General features: G+C 43.2%; 1 pseudogene across 1 annotated transcript; it reads right to left on the reverse strand.

Annotated features, from left to right (window-relative positions):
- Window positions 1-5,118: 5,118 nt before the first annotated feature.
- Window positions 5,119-7,032, reverse strand: LOC147419762 (11S globulin seed storage protein Ana o 2.0101-like; annotated as a pseudogene). The gene is made up of 5 exons (XR_015187174.1): window positions 6,651-7,032; window positions 6,366-6,562; window positions 5,813-6,205; window positions 5,474-5,691; window positions 5,119-5,347 (listed from the first exon to the last, which is right to left on the reverse strand). The product of XR_015187174.1 is annotated as an 11S globulin seed storage protein Ana o 2.0101-like (transcript).
- Window positions 7,033-23,636: the final 16,604 nt, after the last annotated feature.

Consider the following 23,636-nt stretch of genomic DNA (forward strand, 5'->3'; position numbering starts at 1 on the left):
ATTTTTTTGAGAGGAGGGAAACACCAAAATTTGTGGGGGCGGGGGGAAGGGGGGGGGGGGGGGGATATAACGCCGAAAATGGACGCGATAATAACGGCGGTAATAATATCGATAAGAACAACGGATACAGTCGTGATAATACTTTAAACACAAAACCCTCCCCCTCCCCCCCCCCCCCCCCGGTCCCCCTCTCTTTTGTTTTTCTCATTGAATTTACACCACCTCTCTACAAAACGTGGTAAAACAACGCGGTAAACACTTGGAGATTTTCATAGTGACGTGCTACAGATAATCAAAAACCATTGTGGCCATATGTGCATCTATTGCTCCTCCAACGTCCCACCTCTGCCCTGCCCACACCAACACCAATAAACACCATCGTGATAAGCTGGGACACTACAAAATGAAAAACACACATGCTCAAGCACACAGGCACAGAAGCAATATAAAGCTTGGCTAACGAGTGGAGCTATATATCATGATGGTACAATAATCACTAGAGCCCTGTCGATATTTAGCACAATACTCGAGCTCCCAGGCTCTAGAATTACACTCTGTGATGAGGAAGGTACTGATAGTATGTCGAGCATGACAGAAACTTCCATCCTACCATTCCACAATCTTTTTAAGGTCGTTATTTTGGTCACAATATTAATGCAAGGGGAAGCATAAGTTGGCACCGTGGCTAGCAAGCTAATATTTCTCTATTGTCACAAACTACTGAATGCAGGTGCTCTTAATATGCTCCTAGAAAGAGTTTGAAAACCTGACTCGGGAAGAAAAATATGGCTAAGTTCTGAGTAAAAGCATTTATGTACCCTTTTAAGGCTTGAAGACCCTTTGTTGCTCGCCCAAGAGAGAGGGGGCTGATTTTTGCAAGGCATTATCACACACACACTCACACAATCTCATGTGTGAAGAAAAGAAGACTATCTCTTCCCAAGCTTTAATGGAGAGCTCATCACCTACTCCAAGCTTGTGAGATAGAAGCCTACATCGACATACTCTTGGCATGTGGATGCAAATCCAACCAAGAGCCAAGCTTCCATGCATGCTCGTCTCCTCTACCAAGCTAATTACTAAGCTAAGCTATGCTATTATGAGTGATTATGTGAGGAGATGTACATCTTTCTCGTAAGATACTCCTTCTTCCTCTCAATCTACTCTCATACCCTGCTAGCTCTCACCATCTTCGAAGGTGTGTGAGGTCTTGGGTCTGAGACCGGAGACAATTGATGTTGTGTTTGCTAAGTGTTTTTCTTAGTGCATGAAGCTTTCATCTTCATTGCACTAGCTAGTCTTGAAGGAACACAAAGAATTGTATTGTACAATGTCTCTCTTGATGGGAGAAACCATAATACAAATTCTTTTGGAGGGGGGACCGGCTCCATGCAAATCCAGTCCTCAACTGTTGTCAATAGCTCATTAGGAATTCTCATTAGGAATCTATTCTAATGAAATGCCCACTATGTTCATGCTAATTTCCGCTACACACAAGTTTTTAGGCCATTAAATGTTACAAGTGATGATTGTAGCAGTGATGATGAGGTTGAGTCAGACATAGAAGATGAGGTTGCTTGCACTGACTCGTTGGGTATACTACTGAGTTGCCTCATAAAGGATTTTCTTGAAAATGGTTTGATTAAAGAGATCCAAATTCTTGGTTCTTCCTCAAATCTATGTCTACAATAATTTGTAGATTATACATATTCTTTAAAATAGTCACGAGTGAGGAGTAATCAATGCAGCTTCTCTAGGATTTTCTACAAACTTCTTTTCTAGCCAGTGGATCTTGCATCATCCATACTAAACCTGCCTTTAGAGTTTCAGCAGGATAGACTACTGAAATTCTAATAATAGCTGGATGCCAAAAGATTATGGAAAAATTGTAAGACTTCTAGGCATCTCAATGGTCTTCCATGTATCAATGGCACAAATATGAAATTGGGTTCTCGAGAAATCCAAGATGAAATTTTTTTTGTTGGCAGTCTACGCAACATTCATTATACTCTGCTAATTTTTTATATATCCTGTTGGAAGCTTGCAAAAAGCGATTTGAATAAGGCAATAGGCCTTGCTATAATATTTTTGTGGGGAGGCGGTAACTTTGCCAATAGAGTCCCCAAAGTTTCCTGGAACATCTCTTCCTCACCCAAAAGTAATGGAGGACTTGATATACTTCACTTGGAGGCTCAAGCGACCAAATTGGCAGCTAAATGGATTTTAAGAGCTACAACCTCTGATGATTATTAAGCAACTCTAATTAAAAATAATGTGAGTAAGTTCTCCCTACAGTAGTATAAAGCTTGGAAAGAGCTGGACCCGATGGATCTCATTATTGCACCTACTCAAATCAAACCTATAGGATCTACCCTCATTTGCACCTTATGGAATGCATGGTTTTCTCTGAAACACAAATGGAAACCATCTTTGGACCTTATGTGTTCTAGAGAATTCTTAGAAGACTCCTTATTGTATGGACATCATGTCAGCTCAGATGGGACTGATATCTCTAGAAGGGATCGGGATCATATCATCTTCAAAAAGGGTATTATTAGATGTTGGAAGCATCATGTGTAAGGGACAACTTTTTACTTTCTCAAGAAATTCTTGCTAACCATTTTCAACTCTCTTTTGCTTGCTAATTTTCTAAGCTTCAAGATTCAAAAGTACCAAAAACTTCCGGATAAAAACTTCCGGATATCACCTCATACAATGCTCCTTTTACATTGATGAAAACTTGTGCGCAAATCTACTCTCCAGTTGTCAACTAGTCTCTAAAAGTAAAGCTCAGCTCAAGGTGGGGGCTAAATTGGAGTGCTAGGCAGTGACGACGCAGATTTCAATGTGTGTGGCCCTTCACTATTGCTATCAAACAAAACACTCTCCATAGCTCATCCTTCACCATAGCCTCTAAATAGGCAGTAACGTACTTAGGTTTGGTATTAAATCAGGCATCTGCATGGTTGAATCAATCATCCACCTCTTTTTTCACTACCGAAAGAATGAGCCTTGCTCCGCCAGATCTTTAGGAAAATGCACTTCCCTTTACATGGAAAGAGCTCCTACTGGGGGAATGCAAAAATGTGGAGATCAATGGTATTCTCTAATGGCCAAATGTTATGTAAACTCCAAAAGTTTATGCTTGGAGTCCCATCCTTTCTTTAATGGAAAGATATCCCATGATGAATGTTCCCCTTTATGGATGCCAAAAGTTTATGCTTGGAGTCCATGCTGTCTTTGGTAGGAAGATAACCCATGATGAATGTTCCCCTTTATGGATGTGTGTGACTCCCTCCTTACTTTTAGCAGGGGTTTCCCTCCCCCTTCTTGAGGGAAATTTGTACCTTTTTATTTTCTCAATTCAACTTTCCACCTTTTCAACCAAAAAAAAAAAAAACTTGTGCTACCTCTCGTTCGTCGAGTAGTCCATCAAGTCACCCATTAGTCTTTTGGAGTCTGGATTGGAAAGTCAAGAATGGATATAAGAGATATTGATAGCAAGCAATGGATAAAATGCAAGCTAAAACCTCCGGATAGATAAATGTGCCATCTTGCAAGGTAATTGTCTTTGCAAGTCTCCTAATTTGTGGATGCAACCTTTCAACAAAAAATATGTAATCAATCATGAGATCCTGCATGCTCTTCCATGCTGCTTGCTTGCACCACGGCCTGTGCTCGCTCCGGCTTATTTAGTGCGGCCATGCCGTCTTTGTACCCATTACCATCCTCTTGGTCCTAAACATGCTACAGATAATCAAAAACCATTGTGGCCATATGTGCATCTACTGCTCCTCCAACGTCCCACCTCTGCCTTGCCCACACCAACACCAATAAACACCATCGTGATAAGCTGGGACACTACAAAATGCAAAACACATACTCAAGCACATAGGCACAGAAGCAATATAAAGCTTGGCTAACGAGTGGGGCTATATATCATGATGGTACAATAGTCACTAGAGCCCCGTCGATATTTGGCACAATACTTGAGCTCTCGGGCTCTATAATTACACTGTGTGATGAGAAAGGTACCCGAGCATGTCAGAAACTTCCATCCTACCATTCCACAGTCTTTTAAGGTCGCTATTTTGGTCACAATAATGCTCTATAATTACACTGTGTGATGAGGAAGGTACCCGAGCATGTCAGAAACTTCCATCCTACCATTCCACAGTCTTTTTAAGGTCGCTATTTTGGTCACAATAATATTAATGCCAGGGGAGGCTCCTAGAAAGGGGAGGCTCCTAGAAAGAGTCTGAAAACCTGACTCGGGGAGCTAAGTTTGAAAACCTGACTCGGGGAGCTAAGTTCTGAGTAAAAGCATTTATGTACCCTTTTAAGGCTTGAAGGCCCTTTGTTGCTAGCTAGAAACTTTTCTACTAAAAAATGGTAGCTAGCCAAAGTACGATGGATTTAAGATGTGGCATACTCCCGACTCGTATTGCATCGACCAAAGACAATAGTCAAAGGCCCAATGGCTCCTACTGGTAGTAGCCTTGGGGGTGAGATGAGAGACAAGAGGTCAACCAATTGACAACCAATTAGAAAAAATTACTCCTTAAAAAGTAAAGTCTGGTCAGTAGCACAAAAAACATATATTGGAAGTGAAACCCTGTGCATCAAACATTTATGGTACACAAAACACTAAATTGAGACGCAGGCTTGCAAAACTGTCAATGAATTCTCTTATTTTATGTATTTGCTTTGCTGCGCCGCGAGCATGAAATACAAGCAAAAAGTGGCCGGAAGGCCGGAAGGTAAGCTCCTGTTGCAGCTCTTATTTATCGACATCGACACACATGACACCCGACTACTGCTGTCTACATTCTTCATAGCACCTCAAGAGAAGCCAGGGCCCAAGCTGGCAGCTCACGTTGATGCTTCCTTCTCTCTTCCTCCTCGCGCCTCCGCCTCTGCTCCTCCTCCTCCCTCCTGCGCTCTTCTTCACGCCTGCGCCTCTCCTCTTCCTCCTCCGGCCGTCTCCTCCGCTCTTCATCTTCACGTCGTTTCTGCTGCTCTTCGCTCTCCTTTTTGCTTACGCTTTTGTATCTCCCATTGCCCCGGCCACCCCGTCCACCTCTTTTGGAGGGGGGGGAGGTCTTTCCTCCGCTCTTCATCTTCACGTCGTTTCTGCTGCTCTTCGCTCTCCTTTTTGCTTACGCTTTTGTATCTCCCATTGCCCCGGCCACCCCGTCCACCTCTTTTGGAGGGGGGGAAGAAGACCTCCTCATCCCTGCCAAGTTCTCTGAGCTGCTCTTCATCCACATTGAAGGCGGCAGCGGTGACTTGCTTGGGGATACCACGATAGACTGAGTTCTTGCCTGCCAGGAAGGTGGTGCGAGGGCTGCAAAAACATTCAGGATATCAAGCTGGATGCACTAAGTAAATGCATGCATTATCATTGAACACTGTGCAACAACATGATGGCCACGACTACATGGACATGATGTCAGCAATGTTCAAAACAAACCTTGATGATGTAACTAGCTCGATCCATTCCAGTCCTTGGTCCCCTGCAATTTTCACTGAAGGGAAGAACTGAGGAATAACTAGCACAGTGCCCTCGCGCACTTCTTGATCGAACACATTCTCCCCGTCTCCGCTCGCCACTTGCACTCGCCCGTTCCCTCGAATGAAGTAGAAAATTTGGTGCCCATTGCGCACGAACGAAGGCGCCATCATTGCATTCTGATGGAAGCCAGAATTCAACATTAGACTGTCAATTCTTTATTAATCACCGTCTTAATCCTTTTTAAGTATCTAATCGCTTTGTAATTAAAACAAAACTTAAAAGCTATTTAATAATTACCTTCTCCAAGGAAACCTTGACCGCGCTAAATCCAATCTGATGCAAAGCAGGCAGCTTATGGCAATTGACCCTATTGAGAGCTCCACCATTTTTTACGTAGAAGTCCGGAAATTCATCCCTTATGCTGTACTTAAGCTCCTCGAAGTGGAAAGGGCCTGAAGTTTCCTTCAAGGTGTTTCTCTCGTCCTCTTCCTCTCTCCGGCTGCGCCTCTCAGGTATCTGTGGGAAGTGGATCTTTTGCTTCGCTTTCACAATGCCTGCTTCATTTTGGCGCTCAAGGAGAGACTGGATCGTTTGCTCGTCGACGCCCCATGCGGTGGCGAGAGTGTCTTTGCTGAATCCATGAAGCACAGATCCAAACCTGGCCTGCTTGCTACCAGCAAGTCCAAATTGCTGCATACAAAAGTCCACTCTTATCATTTAACAGCACTTTTTCATTGATTCCACTTTTACCAGCAGTAAATAACTAATCATGTTATAATTCATTCACAATATCCAGATCTCATATAGCACTGGCTAATGCCTAAGTGCTCGCACGGGGCTTGCTAATTACATGAAAGCGCCCTGGATTGGCTCCGTAGCTGGTATCGCCTGCGCATAGAACGCGGTGACGCTCATTGCCATCATTATACCACCAGTAAACGGTTCCCTTGGGCAGGGCAACGACATCCCCCCGCTGCACTTTCCGAATGTAAGTTCGCCGATACTCGCTCTCAGCACCAGGGATGACAGCGCCCATTTTACCGGACCCTGCACCGCAAATTACAATTACCATTCCGCAAGAGCTAAGCAAGAGAGACCATTAATCACAAACTACAAAGGTAATATAAAAAAGGACCTTGCAAAACATAAGCAATCTTGTCTGCATCCGAATACTGCGGCACCAGCAACCCATTCTCTTCCAGCTCAAGCTCCGCTATGCCCACATGCGCATTGCGAATGGCATCGATCTCTTCACTCCAAACACGAAGACGTCCCCCCTCTGACTGAAGCTGTTCGCGAGGCCGGCCGAGCTCGATTTGAGGATAGCCACGCTCTTCTTTCTCCTCGCGGCCACGATGACGAGGTCTTCCCCTTTCCTCTTCCTCGCGCTCACGAGGCTCCATCTCCCTGCCACCACGACTAGCCTCGCAAGAGGCAAAGGAGGTGGTCAAGAGACCAAGGAGCAGAAGAAGACTAAGCACTAGATTCCCTGCGCGCGCCATAGCTACAACTGATCTAGTGGGCACAGCTTCACTCTGCTAGCTATACGCATGAAAGCAGGAGTGCAGTGGTCGCCTTTTATAGTAGCACGCAGCTGGAAGATGAGTTTGGAAACAGCATGCCGTGCGCAGTGTCGATACGCGGCCTCTGCTCTCAATTTGGAAAAGTCCGCTCTTCATGACATGCAACTCTCTTTTTTAAAACTCAAATTTTCCTTTTAATATAATTGTTAAAGTTTTATATGATTTATATTGTGACGTGGTGCCTCTACAAAAGAAGCCCTAACAGCAATATCAAGGGAGGGAAAGTTGGGCGCGATCTACGCCGTCCACGCAAGCAAAAAATTAAATATGGACCGAACGCTTGCGTGGAGCTCTAGAGCGGGCAGGGAGGGCCACGTTGGTAAAAATGTGGTGAGGTGGAGCTACCAAGGTCATGCTGGCAAATTGTCGGATGTTGCACGAGGATTGCAAAAGAGTGGCTCCCAGGTGGCTATCGAGGGTCACGGGTTGGGGGGCTTGGAGGGTTGCATGCGTAGGAGGGCGGGAGTCTGTGGGAGGGGAAGGGTTTGGTTAATGGAGTTCTATTGCGTGGTAGCTCACGAACCGCGCCCAAATATCGTTGACTTTTGGTCCAAAGAGGATGGTGTCCATTGTGAAGAATCTTGTATAAAACACAGCACCACCGTCACTTGGATTGTTCACAATGGACAGTTAATCCAAGTGACGGCGTCGTTAACGAGCTGCCTTGGCTATTGATGATTAAGTTGTACTCAAAGCTTTACTGAAGGTTTATTGATGATTAGGGTGATTGTTGATGCTATATGCGTCTGTTGATCTCTCTCTCACATCTCTCACAGCCAGAGGCCCCGCACCTTTCCGGCTCACCTTTCGAACACATATCCCCCGACAACAGAAGGATGGCAGTATATATCACTATGTATCATAGACTCTATATTTTAGAAACACTATGGATGTCATTTTTGGAAGGAAATATAGGATTGGTTTATGATCTTATAGATCAACAGCTAGATGAAAGAATCTAACATGGCTAATTTGCACGGCTCATATTCTTCACAATGAACACCACCCTCTAATTTGTCCATTCTGGTTAATTTGCATGCTTGAGGGTGTGCGAGAGAGACAAGTAAAAAACTTAGTATATCCAACTTCTATGGATCTTGAGCTCCCTAAAAGAGTATATTAGAGCTTAAAGGTTATAATTATGAGGGCAAAAAGCTAAGGGAGATCGGCTATGACGGTGAGAGGAAGATAGGAGAGCATAGGGTCGTGTGAGATTTGGGGAAGAGAGATTTTCTAGCTTGAGAGGGCAACAAAACGAACTATGGTGGGTTCGGCCTACGGGAGAGCACACGGGAGAGAGATAGAGAGCTTTTTAGCAACATATTTTGACTTAGGAATGAAAAATCTGAGAGAGTTCTTAAATGATGAGCTTATCTTCTTTTAATAGCCTCCCCATTTGCATGCTAATTGGAAATTCTATTTATAGCCAAAATCCCCCCCCCCCCCCCGTTACCACTAGCACTAGCACTAGTGCTTAGCACGGCCAGCGTCTCTTGATGACGTGGCAGCTCGGATGTCGACTCTCCCCATGATTGATGTAATGAAATTAGACTATTCAACTTGAGAATAGAGGAAATTAATGAGAATACTTTCGAGAAATAACTTTGTGAGCATAGCGGGTAGACCTAATTGAAGATAGCAACATAATCATAGAAATTAGTTAACTTGGCATGAACAATACTTTTGCAAGAGAGAGAATTTAGAGAACATGACAACAGTTGAGGACCGGATTTATGTGGAGCCGGTCCCCCCTCCAATAAGCATTTGTATTATGATTTCTCCCATTAAGAGAGACTTGTTACAATACATTCTTTGTGTTCCTTGTGACCTAGGTGATGCAATGAAGATGGAAAGCTTCATGCATCACAATCATAGCATAACATGAACTTGAAGAAAGCTTTAATTGTCCCAAGCCTCAGTCCCAAGACCTCAAACACCTTCGAAGGTGGAGAGAGCTAGCAGGGAATGAGGGTAGGGAAGAGGAAGAAGAAACATTTCATAGGAGAAAGAACTAGTTCCTCACTTATCATACTCTTGTTGCTAGCATACATAATAGCATAGTAATGAAGAAGAAGGAGATGACAAGCTCAAGCGTTGAAGCATGGCTCTTGGTTGGATTTGCACTCCATAGCCAAGAGTGTTGGTGTAGGCTCTCAACCTCTACTTGCTTGGAGAGGGAGCTCTTGCACTTTGCATAGCACACAATGAGAGTGATTGTGAGTGTGTGTGGGTGAGTATACCCCTCAAGAGAGCCCCTAGCTAGCTTGGGTCGACCCTCCCTTGTAGCTCATGCTTGAAGCTCATTGGACCCTCCCAGGCCTAGCCAATCATGAGCAGGAGGCATTACAAGCAGTAGGGGTAGCCTTGAGACAAGTGTCCCCCTTTCCTTTTTGAGAGAGAGGGCTAGATAAATGCTAAAACAATTAAATAATTCATGTAATTTATCATTGGACCCCTTTGAAGCTTAGCCAATAGGCTTCAAGCAACACATGAAGGTAACATGGGTAGGGGCCTGACATGTGTCCTTGCTGCCTCTTCAAGTTGGGGCTTCCCTTGTGTGTGTGAGTGGGTGTTCTCTCTCTAGCCCCTAGGAAAAGGGCTCGCTCCCCCTCTTGTAGGAACGCTTTTGACTTTAGGTGATCAAGCACCTTACTCACCAAGCATGACAAAGCACTTGTACTAGGGGGTGTTCCCAAAAGCATCTCAGGCAAGCTTCTCAAGGCACCTCAAGTACCTTAATCATGCAGCAAGTCAAGCACCTCAAGCATGGAGCTAGTCAAGCACCTCAAGCATCTTAATCAAGCACCTCAAGCATGACAAACACCTCAAGCACGACAAGCACCTCAAGCAGGACAAGCACCTCGAGCTTGGGCCGGGTTCCCACCTCAAGCTCAGCCCTAGCTTACCTAAGGTCAAAGGACTTTTACACACATTTATTGGAGGTCTTCAATGAAGCTAACCCTAAGGTCTTATGCTCCATCGGTTAGCCTTGCTCTTTGATAGACCATCTCCCTTTTTGGGCCCCTTTACCATTGGCCACGTGTTGAGATAGATCTATAAGCACATATCTATATCTTAACACTTGTTCCCGTTTATTCTCCCACATTAAGTGATCAATTTAATATGAGAAAATCATTTGGGTTGGTTAGATATTAGATTTTATGACATTACCTCTCTCTTGAAATCATAGTCGTCCTCGACTATGAGATAGAAGAGATAAATTCTTAGTCATTAGTAAATCATACTTAGCGGGTAAGGGATCCCTTTTTACCCTACGACATATTTCCAAGATGGATGACTAATCCATTTGGTGCTTGGGAGACATAGCTGCCGCAAGCATGTCTGCTCTTTAGTCCATTTCATTCTCCCAAAGTAGAGTGACAAATTCTACTTGGTGTTTGAGAGACGTCGTCATCACAAACATGACTCTAAGCATGCATACTAGTTAAATTTGTGCACAATTAAAAAGAGGACTAGTCATGTAAGATAAAAACATGAGTCATTTAAAAGAAATTTGTACATTTGCTTACTCTAATGTAGCATTGTAAGCATTGACAAGGTTCATACTATCCTTAAGTTGTACTCCTTGCATCCATTTAGCATCTTCAAAAGGATAATTTTTGAACTTAATAAGATACCGTCGGATTATCTTACCATGTCGTAGTACCTTGTATTCATGCTGAAGGACAGCTTCGGGTTGTAGCACCTCTTCTTGGTCTTCGACTTCGGGAGGGTCTTCAATAATTGGTTCAATTGGTGGCTCTCCTTTGTAGGGCTTAAGTAAGCTTACATGAAAGGCATTGTGTATAAGCCAATGGTTGGGCAACTTGAGTTGATAAGCCGTCTCATTGATAGGCTTTAAGATTTGGAAAGGACCATAGTATGTTTTTGCTAGTTTAGCATAATACTTTTCATGGCCCGTAGGATTTTTGCCCGTCGTTTGCCTTAATCGAGCCTTAGGAAACTTGAGTAAGACCCAATCATTTTCTTTGAACATTAAGGCTCTTCTGTGCTTATCAGCAGCAGCTTTTTGCCTTTGTTGAGAGATGGCTATAGCCTCCCTAATCTTTTGAAAAGATTCTTGTAGGTCACCGCTATACTCATCGGCGGCGAAGATCTTCCCATGTACTTTCAGTAGCAAGGGACTTTTAGGTCTTCCCTCTATGATCTCGACAGGTGCTTTCCCCGTAGAAGTATGTACAGTATTATTGTAGGCATACTCTACTAGCGGTAAATATGTTTCCCATTGTGAGCGTTGATCTACTTCGGTAACATAAGTTTTGAGTAGATCAAGTATCGTAAGATTGGCTATCTCACTTTGGCCATCCGTTTGTGGGTGATAGGCCGAAGAGAAATTCAATCTTGTTCCTAGATTTTCAAAGAGACCTTTCCAGAAATTACTGGTCATTCTAGGATCTCTATCTGACACGATGGATGTGGGTAATCCATGGTGCTTCAAAATCTGAGATATGAAGAGAGTTGCCATTTGGTGTGTCTTAATAGTCTTTTTGACAGGAATGAAATGTGCTTGCTTGCTAAACCTGTCGACTATTGTCCATATTCCTATATTCCCATGGATAGACTTGGGCAATCCAAAGATGAAATCCATGGATATACTCTCCCATGGTGAATTTCGAATAGGCAATGGCTGGAGTAATCCAGGTTGCTTCCCTTTATCATACTTGGTCTTTTGGCATACGACACATTTTGAAACATACTCTTGTATGTCCACTTTCATGGTAGGCCAATAAAAATACGTCTCTACTCCTCGGAGAGTAGGTTGAATACTTCTATGCCCTGCATATGGAGGAGCATGGGATTCATACATAACCTTCTCACGAAGGGAATGAGTAACACATAGCCTATTGCCGTGGAGAAGATAACCATCCTGCAAGGTGAATGGTTCCTCTTTCTTCCCCAAAGCAAGGGCTGACATTATGTCTCTAAAGTCAGGGTCAGTAGCATACTCATCTATCATAGAGGATAGATCATTGTGAGTAGCTATAGACACCGCATTAACTTTTGGTCGTCGTGAAAGTGCATCGGCAACTTGATTGTGCTTACCAGCTATGTGAGAAATATGGAAATTAAATTGTGAAAGAAAATTTGCCCACCTCATTTGTTTGTCGGAAAGCTTGGTTTGCGTCATGAAATACTTGAGACTTTGGTGGTCGGTTCGTAGGATAAATGGAGTCCCCAATAGGTAGTGCTTCCATGTGTCCAGGGCATGTAGAACAGCTAAAATCTCTTTCTCATAAATGCCCAAGACTCGTTCATCACCATTGAGCCTTCGGCTCTCATATGCTATGGCATGCCCTTCTTGAAGCAAAACCGCTCCAAGGCAATCACCACAAGCATCACATTGGACCTCAAATGGCTTTGAGAGATCTGGAAGCACGAGGACTAGTTGGGAAGTAAGCTTCTCTTTGAGTTTTTCAAAAGAATTTTTCTCCTTAGCAGTCCATACAAACTTAACGTTCTTCTTTGTTAAGTCGTGTAGTGGTCCTGCTACTTGAGAGAATTTTTCTATGAAGCGTCTATAGTATGCACACATACCAATAAAGCTTCTTAGCTCATGTAGATTTCTTGGGTTAGGCCATGCTTTTATTACCTCTAAATTTGATGGATCCATTTGGATACCATCTTTAGAGATAATATGACCTAAGTATTGAATCTCTTGAAGGAAGAATTCGCTTTTCTTTTGGTTGAGATAAAGCTTGTTCTCCCTCAATGCTTGAAAAATCACTTGGAGATGCTGCTTATGTTCCTCCAAAGACTTGGAGTAGATGATGATATCATCAAAGAACACTCCAGTGAATTTTCGATATGGTCTAAAAATTTTCTCCATCAAACGATTGAACGTAGCTGGTGCATTAGTCAAGCCAAAAGGCATGACTAGATATTCATAAAGACCAAACGTTGTGGGAAACGCGGTCTTTAAGATATCTTCATCCACTATCCTTATTTGATGATAGCCACTCTTAAGTTCAATCCTACTGAAGTAGGTAGAGCCTTGTAGCTTATCAAACAGATCTTCTACCCGAGGTACGGGAAATCTGTTTTTGATAGTGATATGGTTTAGTGCTCGATAGTCCACACACATACGGTATGTACCATCTTTCTTTTGCACTAAAAGGACTGGAGAACAAAAGGGAGAGGAACTAGGCCTCACCATCCCTTTGTCTACCAGCTCTTGTACTTGCCTCATGATCTCCTCTTGTTGAGCTTGATAGACTCGATAAGGAGGCTTGTTAGGTGGTGAGATTCCAGGAAGGAGCTCAATACGATGGTCATCATCCCCTCGTTTTGGAGGTAAGTCCATAGGCATATCATCAATGAACACATCTTGGAATCCTTTTAGAAAATTAGACAAGTCTAAATCTTCTTGATTCCTATCATTTACATTTGATGAAACATTAGTATCTTTTGGAGACTCTTTGACAAAAATCATGTACGCAGAAACTGAGCTCTTCATTGACTTATCAAAAGAAAGAGGATTTACAAGTGGAATAGTGCGACCACGCTCACTAGCATCTATATACATGTTCTTTCCCCTGTAAGTAAAGTAAATTCTCCTTTCAGGGGACTTCATGTGGGCAGCCATGCGATCAAACCATGGTGCCCCTAGGATAACATCCTGATGTTGGAGAGGAGAGATGAAGAAGTCTTCTTTGTCGACATAGCTTTGGACATGAAGCCTCAACTTCCCAATCAAGGGAGTAACGGAGGCTTGTTGTCCCTTGGAAGCTGCATCAGCGACTACTATATCTCCCATCTCAAAAGCATGAATGCCCAACTTGGTGGCCAACTCTATTGATATGAAGTTAAGAGTAGAGCCAGGGTCAAACAAGATGAAGGCATCATGCTCTCTTACCTTTCCCCAAGCATAGGAGAGTGATGATCCTTTGCAATGAGCATCCTCTTTTGGAGCTTCGATGGTGGAAGCTCTAGGAGTCTCATTGCGAAAATTCTTCTTGGGGCAAGAACGATAGCCATGTCCTTGCTCTCCACACTTGAAACACTTATGGTCCTTGCGAAAAGCTTCAAGCTCTTCAGGAGGGAGTTTGTTTTTACCTTTGTAAACTCCCTTGTCCTTGGACCGATTGTTGTTGTTGTTGTTGTTGTTGTTGGAAGTGCCTTGGGAGTTATTTTGAGCATTGGAGTTCCCCTTTGTATCATTTTTATCCTTGTTTTCCATGGGCTTGACATTACGTCTAGCCCCTTGATGGAAATTGATGCGTGAAGAAACCATGGTGTGGTGGATTACTTCAGTAATAGTACCGGGCCGTTGAGATTTGATGTATTCGGCCATCTCTTCAGGTAATCCCGCACAGAATTGCTATCTTTGCTTGGCAAAGTCTATCTTTTGAAAGACAGTAGATTTGAGATGTAAATCCCAAAACTTGTCTACATACTTGTTGATAGACTCATGAGAGAGAAGCTTCAAGCCGTGCCATTCGGTAAGAACTTTATCTTTAGTATCGCTTGGCAGAAATTGCTTCATGATGGAAACTCGTAGAGTTTTCCATGTCTTTGGGGCTTCTCCATTGCCACGAAGGCTAGCCCACCATTGACGAGCTGATTTTTAGAAGTGCATAGCTACATGACGTAGCTTGGAGGACTCTGTGAAGCCCTCGTCCCTAAAGGCCGCATCAAATTTTTGGATGAAGGCCAAGACTTTGTCGGTAGCACCAAAGGTGCCATCGTAGGTGAGAAAAGAGATACTCTTTCCTCCCTCCTTGAACTTCTTTACCTTTTGTGACCTTCGCCATGCAGGAAATGATTTGCGATGTCCTCCCCTCTTGTGTTCTCTAGGAGAATAGCCATAACTTTCATCGGAAGAGGAGGAAGGTGAAGAAGAAGGAGAAGAGGGTGACCTCTTCCTAGCCCTTTTCTTCCTTTGTTTCCTCTCTTGCCTTTCAGAGTGATGAGGAGAAGGACTATGGGTTGCTCTTTTCCTCTTGGGAGGAGTAGGCGATCGTCTAGACCGCCTTCTTCGTGGAGCCACATCTTCAGAAGAATTTAGACTGTCATTGCTTTCTTTCTCTTTGGATTCCTCCTCTCGAATGGGAGAGAGTCTTCTTTTGGGGGTCTCTTCAAGAGGCCTCCTAAGCTCTCTCTCCTCTTGGAGAGGAAGGGAAATTCCATAGGCACGAAGTTGTTGAGTAACTTCGACTTGCACGGTAGGGTTGCCCATAGCTTGTTGCAACCTAGTCACAAGATAATTCACAAACATGGGAGCATCATCATTAGCACCTTCATGTGAAAAATCAAAGCTATCAATGTTCATTCTACTCTCTTGATTATTGTCAGCCATGTTAACAAAATTTTATGTATGTACTTAGTGTATGCTTTGGCAATTCAAAACCTTAGTTGCCACTCCTCTTACCCTTTGAAAATTGGCTCTTAAGTATCTACACCCACGGCTCAAAGTGGTTAATTATAGAGAGTAGGGGAGTAGGTCTAACATAGCAGAGTTGCCAAGGGCTAGCTCCTTTCGGACTTCTTATGGCTCAATAATGGTAAAGCCGTAGGCAAGTCTAAAAAGACTCCATTATTAAGTCCAAAGCTCCCGAGGTGTGCACCATCCCCCACATAGTGGGCTTAACAAAACCGATATTAGATCCCAATTCCACTTACCCTATTATAATTAACAACATCAACCATTTATAGGCTACTTAAGTACCTCTCTTCTTAAGCAAGAAAAGAGAAACCAAATGCTCTGATACCAATGTAAAGGATTTTGCCTATTGAACTTGAGAATAGCGAAAATTAATGAGAATACTTTCGAGAAATAACTTTGTGAGCATAGCGGGTAGACATAATTGAAGATAGCAACATAATCATTGAAATTAGTTAACTTGGCATGAACAATACTTTTGCAAGAGAGAGAATTTAGAGAACATGACAACAGTTGAGGACCAGATTTATGTGGAGCCGGTCCCCCCTCCAATAAGCATTTGTATTATGATTTCTCCCATTAAGAGAGACTTGTTACAATACATTCTTTGTGTTCCTTGTGACCTAGGTGATGCAATGAAAGCTTTAATTGTCCCAAGCCTCAGTCCCAAGACCTCAAACACCTTCGAAGGTGGAGAGAGCTAGCAGGGAATGAGGGTAGGGAAGAGAAAGAAGAAACATTTCATAGGAGAAAGAATTAGTTCCTCACTTATCATACTCTTGTTGCTAGCATACATAATAGCATAGTAATGAAGAAGAAGGAGATGACAAGCTCAAGCGTTGAAGCATGGCTCTTGGTTGGATTTGCACTCCATAGCCAAGAGTGTTGGTGTAGGCTCTCAACCTCTACTTGCTTGGAGAGGGAGCTCTTGCACTTTGCATAGCACACAATGAGAGTGATTGTGAGTGTGTGTGGGTGAGTATACCCCTCAAGCAAGCCCCTAGCTACCTTGGGTCGACCCTCCCTTGTAGCTCATTCTTGAAGCTCATTGGACTAGGGGGTGTTCCCACAAGCATCTTAGGCAAGCTTCTCAAGGCACCTCAAGTACCTTAATCATGCAGCAAGTCAAGCACCTCAAGCATGGAGCCAGTCAAGCACCTCAAGCATGACAAACACCTCAAGCACGACAAGCACATCAAGCAGGACAAGCACCTCGATCTTGGGCCGGGTTCCCACCTCAAGCTCAGCCCTAGCTTACCTAAGTTCAAAGGACTTTTACACACATTTATTGGAGGTCTTCAATGAAGCTAGCCCTAAGGTCTTATGCTCCATCGGTTAGCCTTGCTCTTTGATAGACCATCTCCCTTTTTGGGCCCCTTTACCATTGGCCACGTGTTGAGATAGATCTCTAAGCACATATCTATATCTTAACACTTGTTCCCGTTTATTATCCCACATTAAGTGATCAATTTAATATGAGAAAATCATGTGGGTTGGTTAGATATTAGATTTTACGACAATTGATGTCGATGATGCTAAAATGGTGCACCATAGCCTGCTAGTCATAATTCACTTCATGCTTGCGCTCGTCCGAGCCTCGTGCAGGCCGTTGCAAGCTTAAATGCTCCCTCGCTGCTCTGCCTCACGCCATGCCCCATCTTTTCTTCTCTTTGTTCATGTTAAAGCTTTAACCCCCCCATTGGGTAGCTATTTTGTGGCGACATTGGGTAGCCTTTGCCCTCCACATTTTGTTTACATGCCGACCATGGCATTGCCTAGCACAACGTGGTTCTCGAATATGTCGACCAATGCTTTGCCTAGCACAACATTCAAGACACAAAGCTCATCAAGCAACTCTCGCTATTTTCAATTTTCAACATCTTATTGAGTTGGACTCCGTTTGACATGTCGTCAATCCCTATAGCCTTCCTGTACCACATAGAATGCCCACAAATCCTGGCAAGGCTCAAACCACTGATAAAATCAAGCCAAAAATGATCCCAAATCTAGTAAATTATTCTTGACTAAAGAAATAAGCTTTCTTGCTACATACAAATTGTTTAGGCCAATTATTGGTCTTTTGTTTGTGCTTTTTCTCAAATTTTGACCAAAGTTTACCATATAATTAGAAACAGAGTACGAAACGACTTCATGTGTCATAAAATCTAATACCTAAACAACCCAAATGATTTTCTCATATTAAATTGATCACTTAATGAGGGAGAATAAACGGGAACAAGTGTTAAGATATAGATATGTGCTTATAGATCTATCTCAACACGAGGCCAATAGTAAAGGGGCCCAAATGGGAGATGGTCTATCAAGAACTAGGCTAACCAATGGAGCATAAGACCTTAGGGTTAGGTTCATTGAAGAACTCCAATAATGTGTGAAAAAGTCCTCTGACCTTAGGTAAGCTAGGGCTGAGCTTGAGGTGGGAACCCGGACCAAGCTCGAGGTGCTTGTCCTGCTACTTGAGGTGCTTGTCATGCTTGAGGTGTTTGTCTTGCTTGAGGTGCTTGACTTACTCCATGCTTGAGGTGTCATAAAATCTAATATCTAACCAACCCAAATGATTTTCTCATATTAAATTGCTCACCTAATGTGGGAGAAAAAACGGGAACAAGTGTTAAGATATAGATATGTGCTTATAGATCTATCTCAACACGGGGCCAATGGTAAAGGGGCCCAAAAGGGAGATGGTCTATCAAAGAGCAAGGCTAACCAATGGAGCATAAGACCTTAGGGTTAGCTTCATTGAAGACCTCCAATAAATGTGTGTAAAAGTCCTTTGACCTTAGGTAAGCTAGGGCTGAGCTTGAGGTGGGAACCCGACCCAAGCTCGAGGTGCTTGTCCTGCTTGAGGTGCTTGTCATGCTTGAAGTGTTTGTCATGCTTGAGGTGCTTGATTAAGATGCTTGAGGTGCTTGACTGGCTCCATGCTTGAGGTGCTTGACTTGCTGCATGATTAAGGTACTTGAAGTGCCTTGAGAAGCTTGCCTGAGATGCTTGTGGGAACACCCCCTAGTTCAAGTGCTTTGTCATGCTTGGTGAGTAAGGTGCTTGATCACCTAAAGTCAAAAACATTCCTACAAGAGGGGGGGCGAGCCCTTTTCCTAGGGGCTAGAGAGAGAACACCCACTCACACACACAAGGGAAGCCCCAACTTCAAGAGGCAGCAACGACACATGTCAGGCCCTTACCCATGTTACCTTCATGTGTTGCTTGAAGCCTAGTGGCTAGGCTTCAAAGGGGTCCAATGATAAATTACATGAATTATCTAATTGTTTTAGCATTTATCAAGTCCTCTCTCTCAAAGGGGAAAGGGGGACACTTGTCCCAAGGCTACCCATGTGGCTTGTAATGGCTCCTGCTTATGATTGGTTAGGCCTGGAGGCTCCAATGAGCTTCAACATGAGCTACAATGGGGGGTCGACCCAAGCAAGCTAGGGGGGTGCCTAGGGGGTATACTCACCCACACACACTCACAAGCACTCTCATTGTGTGCTATGCAAAGTGCAAGAGCTCCCTCTTCAAGCAACTAGAGGTGGAGAGCCTACACCAACACTCTTGGCTATGGAGTGCAAATCCAACCAAGAGCCATGCTTCAATGCTTGAGCTTGTCATCTCCTTCTTCTTCATTACTATGCTATTATGTATGCTAGCAACAAGAGTATGATAAGTGAGGAACTAATTCTTTTTCCTACGAAATGTTTCTTCTTCCTCTTCCCTACCCTCATTCCCTGCTGGCTCTCTCCACCTTCGAAGGTGTTTGAGGTCTTGGGACTGAGGCTTGGTATAGTTAAAGCTTTCTTCAAGTTTAGGTTATGCTATGATTGTGATGCATGAAGCTTTCCATCTTCATTGCATCACCTAGGTCACAAGGAACACAAAGAATGTATTGTAACAAGTCTCTCTTAATGGGAGAAATCATAATACAAATGCCTATTGGAGGGGGGACCGGCTCCACATAAATCCGGTCCTCAACTGTTGTCATGTTCCCTAAATTCTCTCTCTTGCAAAAATATTGTCTATGCCAAGTTAACTAATTGCTATGATTATGTTGCTTTCTTCAATTATGTCTACCCGCTATGCTCACAAAATCATTTCTTGAAAGTATTCTCATTAAATTCCGCTACTCTCAAATTGAATAGGCAAATTCCATTACATTGGTATCAGAGCATTTGGTTTCTCTTTTCTTGCTTAAGAAGAGAGGTTCTTAAGTAGCCTATAAATGGTTGATGTTGTTAATTATAATAGGGTAAGTGGAACTGGGATCTAATATCGGTTTTGTTAAGCCCACTATGTGGGGGATGGTGCACACATCGGGAGCTTTGGACTTAATAATGGAGTCTTTTTAGACTTGCCTACGGCTTTACCATTATTGAGCCATAAGAAGTCCGAAAGGAGCTAGACCTTGGCAACTCTGCTATGTTAGACCTACTCCTCTACCCTCTATAATTAACCACCTTGAGCCGTGGGTGTAGATACTTAAGAGCCAATTTTCAAAGGCTAAGAGGAGTGACAACTAAGGTTTTGAATTGCCAAAGCATACACTAAGTACATACATAAAATTTTGTTAACATGGCTGACAATAATCAAGAGAGTAGAATGAACATTGATAGCTTTGATTTTGCACATGAAGGTGCTAATGATAATGCTCCCATGTTTGTGAATTATCTCGTCACTTGGTTGCAACAAGCTATGGGCAACCCTGTTTTGCAAGCCGAAGTTACTCAACAACTTCGTGCTTATGGAATTTCCCTTCCTCTCCCAGAAGAAAGAGAGCTTAGGAGGCCTCTTGAAGAGACCCCCAAAAGAAGACTCTCTCCCATTCGAGAGGAGGAATCCAAAGAGAAAGAAAGCAATGACAGTCTAAGTTCCTCTGAAGATGTGGCTCCACGAAGAAGGCGGTCTAGACGATCGCCTACTCCTCCCGAGAGGAAAAGAGCAACCCATAGTCCTCATCATCACTCTGAAAGGCAAGAGAGGAAACAAAGGAAGAAAAGGGCTAGGAAGAGGTCACCCTCTTCTCCCTCTTCTTCACCTTCCTCCTGTTCCGATGAAAGTTATGGCTATTCTCCTAGAGAATACAAGAGGGGAGGACATCGCAAATCATTTCCTGCATGGTGAAGGTCACAAAAGCTAAAGAAGTTCAAGGAGGGCGGAAAGAGTATCTCTTTTCTCACCTACAATGGCACCTTTGGTGCTACCGACAAAGTGTTTGCCTTCATCCAACAATTTGATGTGGCCTTTGGGGACGAGGGCTTCACAGAGTCCTCCAAGCTACGCCATGTAGCTATGCACTTCAAAAATCAGCTTGTCAATGGTGGGCTAGCCTTCGTGGCAATGGAGAAGACCCAAAGACATGCAAAATTCTACGAGTTTCCATCATGAAGCAATTTCTGCCAAGCGATACTAAAGATAAAGTTCTTACCGAATGGCGCGGCTTGAAGCTTCTCTCTCATGAGTCTATCAACAAGTATGTAGACAAGTTTTGGGATTTACATCTCAAAGCTACTGTCTTTCAAAAGATAGACTTTGCCAAGCAAAGACAACAATTCTGTGCGGGATTACCTGAAGAGATGGACGAATATATCAACTCTCAATGGCCTAGTAGTATTACCGAAGTAATCCACCACACTATGGTTGCTTCACGCATCAATTTCCATCAAGGGGCTAGACGTAATGTCAAGCCCATGGAAAACAAAAATAAAAATGATGCAAAGGGGAAATCCAATGCTCAAAATAATTCCCAAGGCACTTCCAACAACAAAAACAACAATCGGTCCAAGGAGAAGGGAGTTTACAAAGGTAAAAACAAACTCTCTCCTGAAGAGCTTGAAGCTTTTCGCAAGGACCATAAATGTTTCAAGTGTGGGGAGCAAGGACATGGCTATCGTTCTTTCCCCATGAAGAATACTCGCAATGAGACTCCTAGGGCTTCCACCATCGAAGCCCCAAAAGAGGATGCTCATTGCAAAGGATCATCACTCTCCTATGCTTGGGGAAAGGTAAGAGAGCATGATGCCTTTATCTTGTTTGACCCAGGCTCTACTCTCAACTTCATATCAATAGAGTTGGCCACCAAGTTGGGCATTCAAGCTTTTGAGATGGGAGATATAGTAGTCGCTGATGCAGCTTTCAAGGGAAAACAAGCCTCCGTTACTCCCTTGATTGGGAAGTTGAGGCTTCATGTCCAAAGCTATGTCGACAAAGAAGACTTCTTCATCTCTCCTCTCCAACATCAGGATGTTATCCTAGGGGCACCATGGTTTGATCGCATGGCTGCCCACATGAAGTTCCCTGAAAGGAGAATTTACTTCACTTACAGGGGAAAGAACATGTATATAGATGCTAGTGAGCGTGTTCGCACTATTCCACTTGTAAATCCTCTTTCTTTTGACAAGTCAATGAAGAGCTCAGTTTCTGCGTACATGATTTTTGTCAAAGAGTCTCCAAAAGATACTAATGTTTCATCAAATGTAAATGATAGGAATCAAGAAGAGTTAGACTTGTCTAATTTTCTAAAAGGATTCCAAGATGTGTTCATCAATAATATCCTTATGGACCATTGTATTGAGCTCGTTCTTGGAAGCTCACCACCTAACAAGCCTCCTTATCGAGTCTCACAAGCTCAACAAGAGGAGATCATGAGGCAAGTACAAGAGCTGGTAGACAAAGGGATGGTGAGGCCTAGTTCCTCTCCCTTTTGTTCTTCAGTCCTTTTAGTGCAAAAGAAAGATGGTACATACCGTATCTGTGTGGACTATCGAGCACTAAACCATATCACTATCAAAAACAGATTTCCCGTACCTCGGGTAGAAGATCTGTTTGATAAGATACAAGGCTCTACCTACTTCACTAGGATTGGCCCTAAGAGTGGCTATCATCAAATAAGGATAGTGGATGAAGATATCTTAAAGACCGCGTTTCCCACAACGTTTGGTCTTTATGAATATCTAGTCATGCCTTTTGGCTTGACTAATGCACCAGCTACGTTCAATCGTTTGATGGAGAAAATTTTTAGACCATATCGAAAATTCACTGGAGTGTTCTTTGATGATATCATCATCTACTCCAAGTCTTTGGAGGAACATAAGCAGCATCTCCAAGTGATTTTTCAAGCATTGAGGGAGAACAAGCTTTATCTCAACCAAAAGAAAAGAGAATTCTTCCTTCAAGAGATTCAATATTTAGGTCATATTATCTCTAAAGATGGTATCCAAATGGATCCATCAAAGTTAGATGTAATAAAAGCATGGCCTAATGCAAGAAATCTACATGAGCTAAGAAGCTTTATTGGTATGTGTGCATACTATAGACGCTTCATAGAAAAATTCTCTCAAGTAGCAGGACCACTACACGACTTAACTAAGAAGAACGTTAAGTTTGTATGGACTGCTAAGGAGCAAAATGCTTTTGAAAAACTCAAAGAGAAGCTTACTTCCCAAACAGTCCTCGTGCTTCCAGATCTCTCAAAGCCATTTGAGGTCCAATGTGATCCTTGTGGTGATTGCCTTGGAGCACTTTTGCTTCAAGAAGGGCATGCCATAGCATATGAGAGTCGAAGGCTCAATGGTGATGAACGAGTCTTGGGCATTTATGAGAAAGAGCTTTTAGCTGTTCTACATGCCCTGGACACATGGAAGCACTACCTATTAGGGACTCCATTTATCCTACGAACCGACCACCAAAGTCTCAAGTATTTCATGACGCAAACCAAGCTTTCCGACAAACAAATGAGGTTGGCAAATTTTCTTTCGCAATTTAATTTCCATATTCACTACAAGAGGTTGTGTGCTCTTGTGACGCTGTTAGCGACGGAAATACACTGGGTTTTTATAACCCCCGGCGTCGCTAATAGAGTCGCTACGAGAGCGTTGCTATATGCGTCGCTATGAGCGTCGCTATATAGCGACGCATATAGCGACGTCTATAGCGACGTTTATAGCGACGTGTAAACAAAAGTCTATAGCGACGCTCATAGCGACGCTACAGAGCCATAAATAGTGACGGTTATAGAGACACCCGAGAGAATTTTTTTTTGGTGACAGGGCATTGAATTCCCTGCCACCCATCAACCATATTGTACTTGATTCACTTTTTAAAAAAAGTGCAAGGGTACAAAAATTAT

The sequence above is a fragment of the Adiantum capillus-veneris genome, chromosome 29 (genome assembly GCF_014529385.1).
Source record: "Adiantum capillus-veneris isolate H3 chromosome 29, ASM1452938v2, whole genome shotgun sequence".
Taxonomy (NCBI): Eukaryota; Viridiplantae; Streptophyta; class Polypodiopsida; order Polypodiales; family Pteridaceae; genus Adiantum; species Adiantum capillus-veneris.